General features: G+C 35.8%; 1 non-coding gene across 1 annotated transcript; it reads left to right on the top strand.

Moving 5' to 3' along the window:
* The first annotated feature begins 6166 nt into the window (after positions 1–6166).
* On the top strand, positions 6167–6273 carry LOC121224720 (small nucleolar RNA R71). The gene has a single exon (XR_005922465.1). It is a non-coding gene; the product is annotated as a small nucleolar RNA R71 (small nucleolar RNA).
* The last annotated feature ends 7797 nt before the right edge of the window (positions 6274–14070 follow it).

Raw genomic sequence — 14070 nt, 5'->3', positions numbered from 1 at the left:
CCTTCCTAGGATGATTGGTACTTCTTTGTCTGCTTCAAGTCTAGAATTACAAAATTAGCAGGTAAGATAAACTTATCTACACATACCAATACGTCCTCAATTTTTCCTTCTGAATGTGCTAAGGATCGATCTTCTAGTTGCGTAACTGTAGTTGGTCTAACTTTTCTTATCCCCGACTTTCTAAGTATTGACATAGGCAACAAGTTGATATTTTCACCTAAGTCACATAAAGCCTTAACATAATATGTTGCTCCAATGTTGCACAGTATGGTAAAACATTCAGGATCCTTCAATTTTGGGGGTAGTTTGTCTTGAAGATATGCACTGCATTCCTTCGTTAGAGCTACCGTCTCAAATTCTCCAAGTTTTAGTTTCTTAGACAAGATATCTTTCATGAACTTGACGTAGTTTGACATTTCCTCAAGTGCTTCAACCAACGGGATGTTGATGTGAGGTTGCTTGAGTACATCAAGGAACTTCTTGAAATGAATCTCCTGCTTCTGTTTTTAAAGTCTTTGAGCTTAGGGTGGTGGTGGTTTCATTACTGAGACTGATTCTAGTTGATTCGTCTTTGGTGGAAATTCTGCATCTAACGACGTTGTTAGTTGATTAGAATTAGCTGGTTCTAAGGTTACTTTCTTGGGTTTTACAGATTCTGGTTCTGGTGAAATTGGAATTTCAACACTTGGTTGAACTTCTTCTGAATCTTGAGCATCTGCTGGCTCATTTTCAACTTCGACAGTGTTGGGCTCTACTGTCTTTTCACTCCTCAATGTCAACGCTTTATAATGTTCCTTCCCTAGATTTCTTGGATTCTCCGTTTCACTAGGTAGAGCACCTTGTGGTTGGCTCCTGAGTTCAGTAGCAAGCTGGCCCACTTGATTCTCCAAATTCCTTAGAGTGGCATTGTTTTTCGCCATGTCTTCCTTCTATAGATTCTCTAAGCTATTGGATGGTTCCGCTTGGGTTAGTTTTTAAACTTGTTGAGGGAAACTAGGTGGCTGAGTTGGTCTAGGTTGGGCGTAAGTGTTATTGGTTCCAACCCCTTGGTTACTCCAGGAAAAATTCGGGTGATTTTGCCACAATGAGTTATAAAAGATGGATTGCAGTCCTTTCCTCCCTCGGTTTTGGTTTTGGTTACCCATGTAATATACAGATTCAGGGTTCGATGGAAACTTTTCAAACAAATATCCTTCCCCACAATACACACAGGCTATATTCTCAAATTGGTTATGTGGTTGGGCTGCGAGTGAAGTGAGAGCGTCCATTTCATGTATTCCAACGACTCGTCTTCCTGACGCTGCTCGATTGGTATCTTAGGTTGTAATGCATCTTTGGGTACTCCGACTAACTTGAAAGAATCGCTCACTTCCATAAATAGTCTTAAGTGAAGATGAGGATCTTCAATAGGTATTCCACTGAATTGGTCCACAGTCTGAAGCATCTGGAACATGACTGGCTTTAGCTCAAATTATTGTGCCTCGATTTCAAGTCTCCTAATACCCGGATTAAGATCGTTAAATACTGGCACGGCATACTGTCGCAAAGCCCTATCCCTATCATCAGCAATAAAGATAGGATTCTAAACAAGGTTTGCTCCATTTCTTTGATTCATATTCTCAAAGTTTATCTCTTGGGTCCTTCTCTAGTTCACTTGTCTTCTTTGCTATTGAAAGGTTCGTTCTATTTAAGGGTCCACAGGGAGTAAGTCGATAATCCTATCAATACTCATAAACATCTAAAATAATCACAGAATGATTAAGTAAGTTAAGATTTAAACAAGAAAATAAATAAACCAAAATGTAAAAGCAGATTCACAAATAATGGGCTTTTTTAAAACAGTCCCCGACAACGACGCCAAAAACTTGGAACGACGAAAATGTGCAAGTGTACACAATCGCAACAAGTAATAAAGTGACAAGTAAATGTCGAGTTATCGTACCCACAGGGACGGTAAAAAGGAATATTTAAGAAATTAATGTTAAAACACTTTGGTGAGGGAAATTATTTCGGTTTAAAGATGATTAAAAACTAAGGGTTAAAAACTAAATAAAAAAATTTAAAAAAATAAAAAGGTTCTAATGCACGATTTCAAATAAGGTTTAATGAAGATGATATAATTGTGTTAGATTAATTACATTCGTTTAACTTAGAATTATTAAACTTATGTTTATACTGCTACGAACAAATTCACGACAACTCGATAATTTGTTAACATACTTATTAAACTAGTCAATCTCTTGAACGTTTTCCAATGTCAATCCAAGCGATTAATCAATCTTCACAAGCATTTAAAAGATCAAGTGAGGTAACAGAGTATTTCTACCTTGAAACAATTTAATCACAATAATTTTGCAAGTTATGCAAGGCATATGTATCGCCAAATACAATGCTAAATTAACTTCAGCTACATTAGAAGAATAAACATGCACTGATTAAGTATTGTGTTGATTAATTACAATTTCAATATGATTTAATAATTAATTCATTAGTTATCTAACAATTAATATTCCAAGAATAACTTAGGCATGATTTTACTTAATCAAGCATCTTACCGAGGCCTATTACATGTGTAATTCTACTGCAAAAAAAATTCATCCACATTTTAGCTACCGAAAACATAATTCCTTTATTAGAATTTGTTAGAATGGTCAGAGGTTCCACTCACCCCTATCCTCAGTTAGGTACATTACAATGTTATCCATATCTATGTCATTAAATTTTGTTAAATTAATGCTTTCCACAAAATCAGTTTCATAATATGGAGCATTGTAAAATTTGCAAATTTCACGAGAGGTGACATGGACCTTCTTGTCTCTCACTGTTATGTTTTCCCAGATTTCATCATCAAATGGTCCTCTAGGCTGGAAATAAATTTGCCTCGATGCTTCAAATTGCTCCTCGATTTTATTTTTCCAACATTGTCCGCCGAGCCAATTTTCGCCCTTTGTGCGAATCTGTCAAAAATAGTCAAAATTAATCAAAATTAACTATAAAATTAATTAAAATTAATCATGTTCATATTTTTAACATAATTTAATTATTTTATAATATTTAATTATTTTTCAAAAAGAATTTAGCCGAAACAGCATGATTTAAGTTAAAAATGGCATGTAAAAATACATAAATTTTCGTGTTTCCAGTACACAAGCTGAACATTTCACCTAGGAATATTCCTAGGATGATTTTCAAAACAAGTATGTTTGAATTAGGTATGTGGAGACCCAAAACCTCAAGTTCATTGAGTTGAAGTAAGGGGATAAGATTGTGGCTGAATACGAGGTTTAATTATTGAGGTTCAGCCGCTATGCTCAGGGTATGGTCACCACAGAATAGGATAAGTGTGTGAGGTTCAAAAATGGGATTTTTTACAACCTCAAAATTTAGGTTGCTCCACACTAGGAACGGGTGTTTGAGACCCTAGTGGAAAAAATCAAAAATTCTGGAGGAGATCAAACAAGTGGAATGCGAAAAATGAGAAAAAAGTAAGGCCCTGGCTAAGAAAGATTCTAGTCCCACTGTTTTGAATTCTCATCCTACAAAATAAGCCAAAGAGAGTAGGCTGCGAAAAGGGGTTGCGGTAGCTGATTCTGGGGTTGGGACTCCCAATTGTAACTATTGTAATAAATGCCACTTAGGAAAATGTTGGAAGAAATTGGGTGCCTACATGAAATGTGGATCGATGAAGCATAGGTATAATGAGTGTTCTCGGTCGGTCGAGCAGGTGCAACCTCCGAATCAAAATTAGACCCAAAACTAGAGATTGGGTAATATAGCCGTTAATAATGCCGCAATGGGTAATTAAGGTGCGAACCGAACTAAAGCTAGGTAGCCTACCCTTTTTGTGTTGTTAGAGTTTGTGATGAGAGAGATGTATCCGATGTAATTGTAGGTATTTTTACCATCCATTCAATTTCATGCTTTGCCTTAATTGACATAGGATCCACTCATTCATATGTTGCTTGTAATATGTCTGATAAACTAGGTTTGGGGTAGAGGAAACCACTACTGATGTTACCATAATAGGCCCTTTAAGACAATCGATTATTTTAAATAAGGTCTATAAGAGAGGCCCTTTAAGTAAGTGTAGTGTTTCCAGCAGATCTTATAGAATTACCTTTCGGGGAGTTCGATTTAATTTTTGGTATGGATATGTAAGTAGAACACTATTAATCAAATGTAATCTCCGCTATGGTTGTCAAGAAGTTGGTTTGGAATGGGTTTAAGGCTTATCTAGACTATGTGATGGATGTGAATGCGAATAGTTCTATCAGACAATATTCGAATAGTTAGGGAATTCCCAAATGTGTTTCCATGTTGCGACACCCCTGACAGTATGCCAATTTTGTGACACAGGTATCAGTGATGAACTTTTTAACTTGTGAGTTTGATGGTGCTTGTATAGGCTTTTACTAAACTTATGGTCTTGGTAATGACATTATGCATATTTTATAGTTCTTGTTAAGGAAATGGTATGTTATGTTTGAGTTTATACGAGCTTACTAAGTACTCGTTGCTTACATGGTTATTTTCTTTTGTTTATAGATTGTTGGAAGCCCGACTGATTGGAAGCTTGTCGAAAATCAATCACACTATTCAGCAACCATTTCGGTAGTTTTTTATATTTTTGCTAAGGTTATAAATGGCATGTATAGGACCCTTTTATTATGGTAGTTCTTGAATTTGTATTGGTTGACTTGGTATGTATATGCTTTTGAAGTTTATGTTTGGTTTGGTGAGCTTTGGAGCCTTGACAAGTTAGGTCATTTTGGCTATTCTTAAGTGCTTGTTTATCAGTATCATTTCGGTATGTTGTGATGGCATGTAAATGGTCATTGATGATATCATTTGGTAGATAAATGAACTAGGTTTTGATCTTGAAGTATGGTCATATTGATTTGTTAATTAATGATGTTTTGATATATATATGTGTTGCCTTTGAGTGGCATATTGGTTAGATAAAATTGGATAATTATGAGTGTTTGAATGACAATTGAATGTGTGTACAAATGGGATGGACGGTTAGGTGTGTTTTGGCCTTAAAATGGCATGCTTTTAGGGTAACAATATGGATCACACGGCCTAGGACACGGGTTGTCACACGGGCGTGTGTCATTTGTAAATTCTTAGTGTACTAAGTCAATGAGTTACACGGCCTAGCACACGGCCTGCGACATGGCCATGTGTTGTAAGTTAGAGAGTTACACAGTCTGCACACGGCCTGCGACATGGCCGTGTGACCCAACTTAATGAGTTATACAGCTAGAGATACGAGCTGGACACGGCCGTGTGACCCAACTTAATGAGTTATACAGCTAGAGATACGAGCTGGACACGGCCGTGTGTCCCTTTGTTCAATTGTTACAAGGCATGGGGTATGTCATACGGCCATGTGACCCCTATTTTAAAATTTTTGCAACTTTTCCCAAATCTTCTATTTTGTTTCAAATTAGTCCCGAATGGCTTCTAAGCTATTTTTAGGGCCTCGAAGGCTCAATTTAGGGACCAAGTATATATGTTTGATTTTTTTAAGAAGATTAATTTATTTAATGTTATAATGTTAAATGTTATTCTAAATATTCGGTAATACTCAGCAACCCTAATCCAGTGACAGAGATAGGTTAGAGGTGTTACATATACAGTATGGTCATTTGGGTTGACCCTTTCCTGAGGTTTTTGAAGCTATGGAGGTCGGTAAGTAGCATTTTGTTTAACAGGGTTAGAATTATTACCTCCTCTTCGATTTCTGCCCTATCTCAAATTCGAGTTATCTCTCCAGCAAAGATTGTAAGTATTTGAATAAGCATTTTTGACCTCATTCCCTATGCAATTCACATTCTGAGCTAGGTTATCAAAATATTGGCTAAGAGGTTTATCTCCACAAAATATTTTAGATCCCCTAGATGTTGATTCTATCAAGTTGAGTCTGTCCAAAATCTGTTGATATCCATCGTCCTTCTGAATAGCTTTCACAACGGATGGTCTTTAGCCATAAGTGAATCTTTAGTTTGGCCACAGGTAGGAATTCATTGCCAAGTTCACTATAAGATCATACGCATCCTCGTATGTTCGGCTCATCAAGTGTCCTCTTGCGGCTCCATCTAATACTGATCGCACATGGGCATACAACCCATTATAGAACATCTACAACCTCAAGCATTCGGGTAGACCATAATGCGGACATCTCTGGATCAACATCTTAAATCACTCTCAAGCTTCGTGAAAACTATCTCCTTCTAGTTGCTTAAACCTGACAATCTCTCTCCTGAGTTTGATCATCTTGCTAATAGGAAAAGACTTGAGTAGAAACTTCTCCGCAAGTTCATTCCATGTCATGATAGATCTTGGTGCATGTGAATCTAACTAAGAAAAAGTATTATCAATTGAGGAGAATGTCAATAGCCGAGAATGAATAGCATTATCAGTGACCCCATTAAATTTAAACATATGACAAAGTTGGACAAACCATTTAAAGTGTTGATTTGGGTCCTCCGTCATTGTTCCTTTAAACTGTATATTGTTCTGGATCATAGTTGGTTTAATTTCAAAGTTATTTTTCGTGATGGTTGGCCTTGCAATGCTACATTGTACCATACCCAAATTTGGTAGTGCATAATTTATTAGTGTCCTTTCTTCTCGTACCATCTGTGGGTTTAACGCTAATTGTGGTGGTGGTAAATCTAGTATGTTAGCTTCATCAAGTTCGTGGAATAGCGGGTTTTCTCGTAGTGAATTACCAACATCAAGTGGGTTATTTTGCATCTGTTTTTTGCTATTGTTGCTTGGAACGAAGAAAATGTGCAAGTGTATACAATCGCAACAAGTAATAAAGTGATAAGTAAATGTCAAGTTATCGTACCCACAGGGTCTGTAAAAGAATTATTTATGAAAGTATGTTTAAACACTTTGGTGATAGAAAAATATTTGGATTTGGGAAATGATTAAAAACTATAAAACAAAGTAAAATAAAATAAAGTTCTAATGCATGATTTCAAAGGCTGATTTTAATCAAGATGATATCATTGTGTTGGATTAATTACATTCCTTTAACTTAGAATATTAAACTTATGTTTATACTACTAAGAACAAATTCACGACAACTCGGTAATTTGCTAACTACTGCTTATCCATACTTATTAAATTAATCAATCTCTTGAACATTTTTTAATGTCAATCCAAGCGATTAATCAATCTTCACAAGCATATAAAAGATCAAGTGAGGTAACAGAGTATTTCTACCTTGAAACAGTTTAATCACAATAATCTTGCAAGTTATGCAAGACATATGTATCGCCAAATACAATGCTAAATTAACTTCAGCTACCTTAGAAGAATAAACATGCACTAATTAAGTATTGTGTTCATTCATTACAATTCCAATACGATTTAATAATTAATTCATTAGTTATCTCACAATTAATATTGCAAGAATAACTTAGGCATGATTTTACTTAATCAAGCATCTTACCGTGGCCTATAACAGCACAAGCACAATTTCAATAATTCAAGCAGGCAAAATATAGTCAACCCAACATAGATTAAATTCAAGCTAAATTTATTAAAATAACCATTTCAATAGCATAAATATTCATAAACATGATTGTCAAAACAACAACGAAATTTAAAGAGATAGGGAACAAGAAGCAAATTTGGTGTTTCTCCGTGGCTTGACTGATTGCTCCGTTCTTTGTTCTCCGTTGTCCTCGGGTATAAAGGTGACTTATGAATACTTCAATTGCTGCTCAAAAATGGCTGATTAGGAACTATTTCCTAAGAGAAGAAACCGGCACTTGAACAAAAGGGGAAATGGAAAGGAAAAGTTGAGAGCAAGTGAGAGAGTAGAAGAGAGAATGAGAGTCTGAGAGTGTGAGGGATGATTTGATTGATCAGAAAGGGGTGGCTTTTATAGCTGGTTTGTGGCTGATAAAAATAGCAAATTCCATCAGCCAAAGAGACCCCTCATGGCCGGCCACATGCATGGCAAAGTTGAGAGATTCAACTTTGCTAAATAGTCTGGGGCAAATCTGTAAAGCCACATTTTTTAGAGGGGTTTGAATGCAAGGTTGAAAGTTCTCCAATGGCCTCAGAGGGTATCCATGTAGACCTGAAAAAGATAGAGGCTATTTTAGAATGGAAACAATCCAACAATGTTTCCAAAATTTGCAGTTTCATTGGTTTAATCAAGTACTATAATAGATTTTTTGAGGAAGAATGTTTTGTTTAAATGGATGGATGATCAACAAGCTAGCTTTGAAAAGCTAGTGGTTTTGTTAACTAAAGGTCTCGCATTAATTCAGATCAAGACTAGAAAATAGTATCTTGTGTATAGTGATGCATCCTATACTGGCCTTGGTTATGTGTTGATGCAAGGAGGAAAAGTAGTTGCCTATACATTGAGGCAATTGAAACAACATTATTACAACTATCTGACACATGAATTGGAGTTGACAATAGTGGCAATCGCACAAAAAATTTGGAGACACTACTTATTTGGTGAGTAGTGCTATATATATACTAATCATAAGAGTCTAAAGTATCTTCTCACCCAAAAATAGTTGAACTTGAGGTAACGGAGGTGAATAAAGCTATTAAAGAACTACGACTGTGTAATTGAATACCCCCCCAGAGAAGCCAATGTAGTGGCAGATGCTCTAAGTAGAAAATCGATGATTGATCTAAGAGAAATGTTTGCTAGGTTAAGTCTAGTGGATGATGGAGGCTTACCAGCTAAACTACAAGTGAAACAGACCTTAGTTAATGTGATTAAGGCTAAACATTTGTTAGATGTGTTCTTATTTCCATGGATTAAGTAGGTGGAAGATGACAAAATTGAGGACTATGGGTTTAATGACGACGGTATTTTGTGCTTCTGTGGGAGGTATTGTGTGCCAAACAATAAGGATTTAAGATAGTCCATACTTCGAGAAGTGTATGCTAGCCCTTATTTTATGCAGCCTAGAGGAAATAAGATGTATCGGGATTTAAAGGAACTATACTGGTTGCTTGGACTAAAACGTGAGGAGGCAAAATTTGTAGCTAAGTGCCTAAAGTGTCAACAAGTGAAAACTAAACATCAGTTCCCGTTCCACTTATTAAAACCATTTAAAAATACGTCAGTAGAAGTGAGAATGGATAAAAATGGACTTTGTTAGTGGGTTCCCCTAACATCCACTAAGAAAGATTCAATATGGGTAATAGTATATTGATTAACTAAGTCAGCTCATTTCTTACCTGCCCATACTGATCATTCTTTACAAAATCTGGTTAAGTTATACATTTTGGAGATTGTAAGGTATCATAAGGTACCCGTGTAACACCCCAAAATAGGGCCTAGGAGTTTTAGAGGTATTTTAAGAATTTTAACCTTAGAGTGTTTGAAATTTCGTGACATGGTATATCGATAATGTTCTCGATTATGATTTTTAGAAAATCAAATCAATTTTTGAAAATGTGCTTTGGAAACCTTTAATTTTAGAAAACAGAGTGATTTTTAACAGAGTCAAAACTGTGAGCATTTATGTTGCAGTTTCGCCAATTTTTAAAATTGAACCTATTTCTTCCCCCACCAACATGTTTTCATGTTAGCTTTTCTTCCTTCGTTGTGCTGACCGTACCTTTGATTTCCCTAGCTCTCCCCACTCAATTTTAACTCCTAAATAGTGATTCTTTGATTTCTACTATTATCTAAGCCTTAAACCTCCATTAAATCTCTTCAAAACACCCAAAAACTCCATTAATTTCATAATTTTCAAGTTACAGGGTTTTCTCGGGTTTGCATCAGAAGTTTAATTTTCATCAATCAAAAGTCCTTAAGCTCGTAAATTGAAATTTAAGCAATTTCAGGGACCTATATCAACCCATACAAATCAAATTCACAATTTTACCATGGAATTTTACTACTTTTATAAATAAGTCACTAAATAACAATTTAATAAAAAATCCCTTTAAAAACTTGTGCATTTAACAACAAGGACCCATAATCTTTCATTAAATTTCAAGAATCATGCAAACATGCTCATGGCAAAACCTTAAATATTTAACAATTTTGCAAATTAGTCCCTAGCCTAGCTAAATTAAACTATAATGATCCTGAAAACATAAAAATAATTAAAACGGGAGAAAATAACACTTACATGCAAGGATGGAGCTAGTCGAATGTTCAAGTTGCAACAATGGAGGTCTTTCTCTCTAATTTCAATAGAAGCATTCAACTAAAGAAGATGATACTTTCATTGTAGGTTATTTTCCTATACTTATTTATTAAATTTCTTAATTAACCTTTAATTTAAACTAATTAAAACATCAATTTAATGCCTATCTTTGTCAACTAATAATAATGGTCTAATTACCATATAAATCGCTTTAATTTAAAATTTCATAGCTAATTGATACCTTTAACTTATAGAACTCAACTTTTGCACCTTTTACAATTTAGTTCTTTTCACTTAAGTAAGCATGCAATTGCAAAAATTTCTTAACAAAATTTCTATAAAACCTTTCTAATATTTCATAAACATTAAAATAATAATAAAATAAATATTTGCTTGTCAAATTTGTTGTGTTGAAAGCACTATTCTGAATTCACTAAAAACGGGCTGTTACACTGATCCTACTCCTACACATGTGAATCATGGTTGTTGTTTAAATGTCTTTTGGCGTTAGGTTGTAAGGAATTTTTTGGAGTGAAGGGTACCTATCCGACCATAGCTAACTACTGGTTGGAGGGAGTTGAAAGGATCCTAGAGCAGATGTCCTGTTTTGACAAGGAGAAGTTGGGTTGTGCAGTGTCCTTACTCGATGGTGAGGCTCATCATTGGTGCAATACAGTTAGGAGAGGTACTATTTCTAATAGGTTAATGTATGAGTACTTTATCGAGGTTTTTAGGGGGAAGTTTACGGACGAGCAGTATATAGAGGCTTGTAGGCATGAGTTTCTGAATTTGATTCAAGGTGATTTGTAAGTAACTGATTATGAGGCTGAGTTTGTGTGACTCAGTCAGTATACTCCTAAGATGATACTTTTTGAGAGGGACTATTGTAAGAGGTTCCAATTTGGGCTTAATTGTGAGATTCTGGTTTATTTGGTAGCTCAAAATGTGGAGATGTTTGATGAGTTAGTTGAGAGAGCTAAGAAAGATGAGGAGACCTTAGTTGAGCCGCCTCGTTTGGTGGTTACTGATTCTGATAAGAGAGCTTTTAATGGTACATTGGGTAGACTGCCTAAAAGAGGGCTTGAGAGTCATAGTTCTAGTAGGGTGCGAGATGTGGGTCTTGACCGAGTCAGTCTAGGCAACAGAGTAGTGCTATTGTTAGTGCTACTAGTTTGATAGGAGTTCCCAGATGGCTGCATTGTCTACATTGTGAGCACAGGCATTCTAGAGAGTATCGTAAGTTGTCAAGTGGATGTTTTAAATATGGTTCGAAGGAAAATTTTTTGAGGGATTGTCCGAATAGAGTTGAGGTTTTGCAGACTCAAAGTTTGACACCTATTTTTGCGCTTGCTAGAGGCTGTGGTAGAGGTAGTGGAAGACCAATTGGGTAGTAAAATTCAGCTGTTAGGGAGCCGGAGAATCAAGATTCGACTAATGTTATTGCACGTACTTTGACTTTGCAGTCTACTCCATCATTTTCTTTAGTTGATTCTAGTTTGATGCATTCGTATATTTTGAGTAAGTTGGCATACAAGTTAGGGATTCCTGTTGAGACTATTGGTTTGAGTATGACTATCACTAGTTCTTTTGGTAATAGTGTAAAAGTGAATAAAGTTTACTATAGATGCCCTCTTATAATTCAAGGACATGTTTTCTCTGTTGATCTTATGGAATTGTCTTTCTATGGATTTGATGTCATTCTTGGTATGTATTAGTTAAATGAGCATAAGGCTAGGGTAGATTTTGAGACTAAACGAATTACTTTGAGAAATAGTGATAGGTTGGAAATTGTTGTTGTAGGCAAAAGACCGGGTTTTATGTCTAATGTGGTTTTGGCTATGAATGCTGAAAAGATGAAGGGAAAAGGTTGTGAGACTTATTTATCCTATGTGATGAATTCTTTAGTAAGGAGTTAAGAGTTCAAGATATTCACATTGTTAGGGATTTTCCTGACATGATTCCTTTAGAGTTACCTGGTTTGCCACCGGATCAAGAAGTTGAGTTTAAAATTGAGCTCTATCGATGTACTGTACTGGTGTCCATTGCGCCCTATCGCATTGCACCAAAAGAGCTCAAGAAATTAATGGTTCAATTGCAAGAGTTACTTGATAGAGGGTTTATTTGACCGGGTGTATCTCCATAGGGTGGACCGTTTTTTTGTGAAGATGAAGGATGGTACGATGTGGATGTGTATTGATTATAGAAAGTTGAACAAGTTGACCATTAAACATAAGTATCCTTTGCCTTGAATTGATGATTTGTTTGACCAGTTCTGAGGTGCAATGGTGTTTTCAAAGATTGATCTTAGAATTGGGTATTACCAGTTGAAGGTGGAGGAGTCTAATGTGTTAAAAAATATTTTTAGGACTCGGTATGGGCACTATGAGTTTTTAGTTATTTGGATTAACTAATGCCCTTGCTGCGTTCATGGATTTGATGAATCGTGTATTCCACTCGTATTTGGACCAATTTGTGGTTGTGTTTATAGATGATATTTTGGTATATTCTTGTTCTCAAGAGGATGACTATGAGCATTTAAGGGTTGTTTCGCAGATTCTGCGAGATAAGCAACTGTATGCGAAATAAAAGAAGTGTGAATTTTGGCTTAAAGAAGTAGCATTCTTAGGTCATATTGTTTTGGCAGAAGGGGTTCGTGTGGATTTAAAGAAGATAGAGGCAATTTTAGAATGGAAGCCACCTATGAGTGTTACCAAAGTTAGAAGTTTCTTGGGTTTTGCTGGTTATTGTCATAGATTTGTTAAAGGGTATTCTCTTATTGATGCACCCTTAACGAAACTACTTTAGAAGGGTGTGGTGTTAGAATGGACTGATGCTAGGAAAAAGAGTTTTGAACAACTTAAGGCAGTTTTGAGTAAGGAACCTATGCTGGTTCAACTGGAACATGGAAAAGATTTTATGGTTTATAGTGATGCTTCGTAATTGGGTATTGGTTGTGTGTTGATGCAAGAGGGAAAAGTTGTGGCTTATGCTTTCAGGAAGTTGAAGACTCATAAGCGCAATTATCCTACTCACGATTTGGAGCTAGCTGTTGTGGTTTTTGCACTTAAGATTTGGCATCATTATTTGTATGGAGAGAAATGTGTTATCTATACGGATCATAAGAGCCTTAAGTACCTTCTCACCCAAAAGGAGTTGAATTTAAGGTAGAGACATTGGATTGAGCTTTTAAAAGATTATGATTGTGTGATAGAGTATCATCCTAGCAAGACGAATGTTGTTGTTGATGATTTAACAAGAAAGTCGATGTTGGATTTAAGAGCTATGTTTGCGCGCTTGAGTTTAGCTAGTGATGGTGGTTTGTTAGATGAGCTTTAAAAGAGAACAACTTTATGACAACAATTAAGGAGAAGAAACCTTTAGATGGAGAATTATTAAAGAGGATTCGACAAGCTGAGCAAAGTATTAAGGGAGATTTTGATGTTGACAGTGATGGTATCTTGAATTTTCGAGGTAGGTTGTAATTTCCACATGACGTAGGTTTGAGGCAAACGATTCATACCGAGGCACATAGTAGTCCTTAAGCTATACATCCTGGTAGTGGTAAGATGTATCATGATGTTAGAGAGCTTTATTGGTGGCCTGGGTTAAAGCGTGATGTTACATATTTTGTTTCGATGTATGGTTTGTCAAGAAGTTAAGGTAGAACACCAATTTCCTTTGGGTTTGTTGCAACTGATTGTGGTTCTTAAATGAAAGTGGGAAAATATCACTATGGATTTTATTTCGGGTTTGCCTTTGACTCCATTGAGAAGGATTCGATTTGGGTTGTAGTTTATCAATTTTTGAAGAGTGTGCATTTCTTAACTGTGCGTACTAATTATTCTTTGCAGAAGTTAGCTAAGTTGTATATTGCTGAGATTGTTCATCTTCATGGGGTTCCAATTTCAATTATTTGAGA

This window comes from Gossypium hirsutum, chromosome D12 (genome assembly GCF_007990345.1).
Source record: "Gossypium hirsutum isolate 1008001.06 chromosome D12, Gossypium_hirsutum_v2.1, whole genome shotgun sequence".
Lineage (NCBI taxonomy): Eukaryota > Viridiplantae > Streptophyta > Magnoliopsida > Malvales > Malvaceae > Gossypium > Gossypium hirsutum.
The sequence above is the reverse complement of the archived record's forward strand: the minus strand, read 5'-3'. Positions and strand labels throughout refer to the sequence as shown.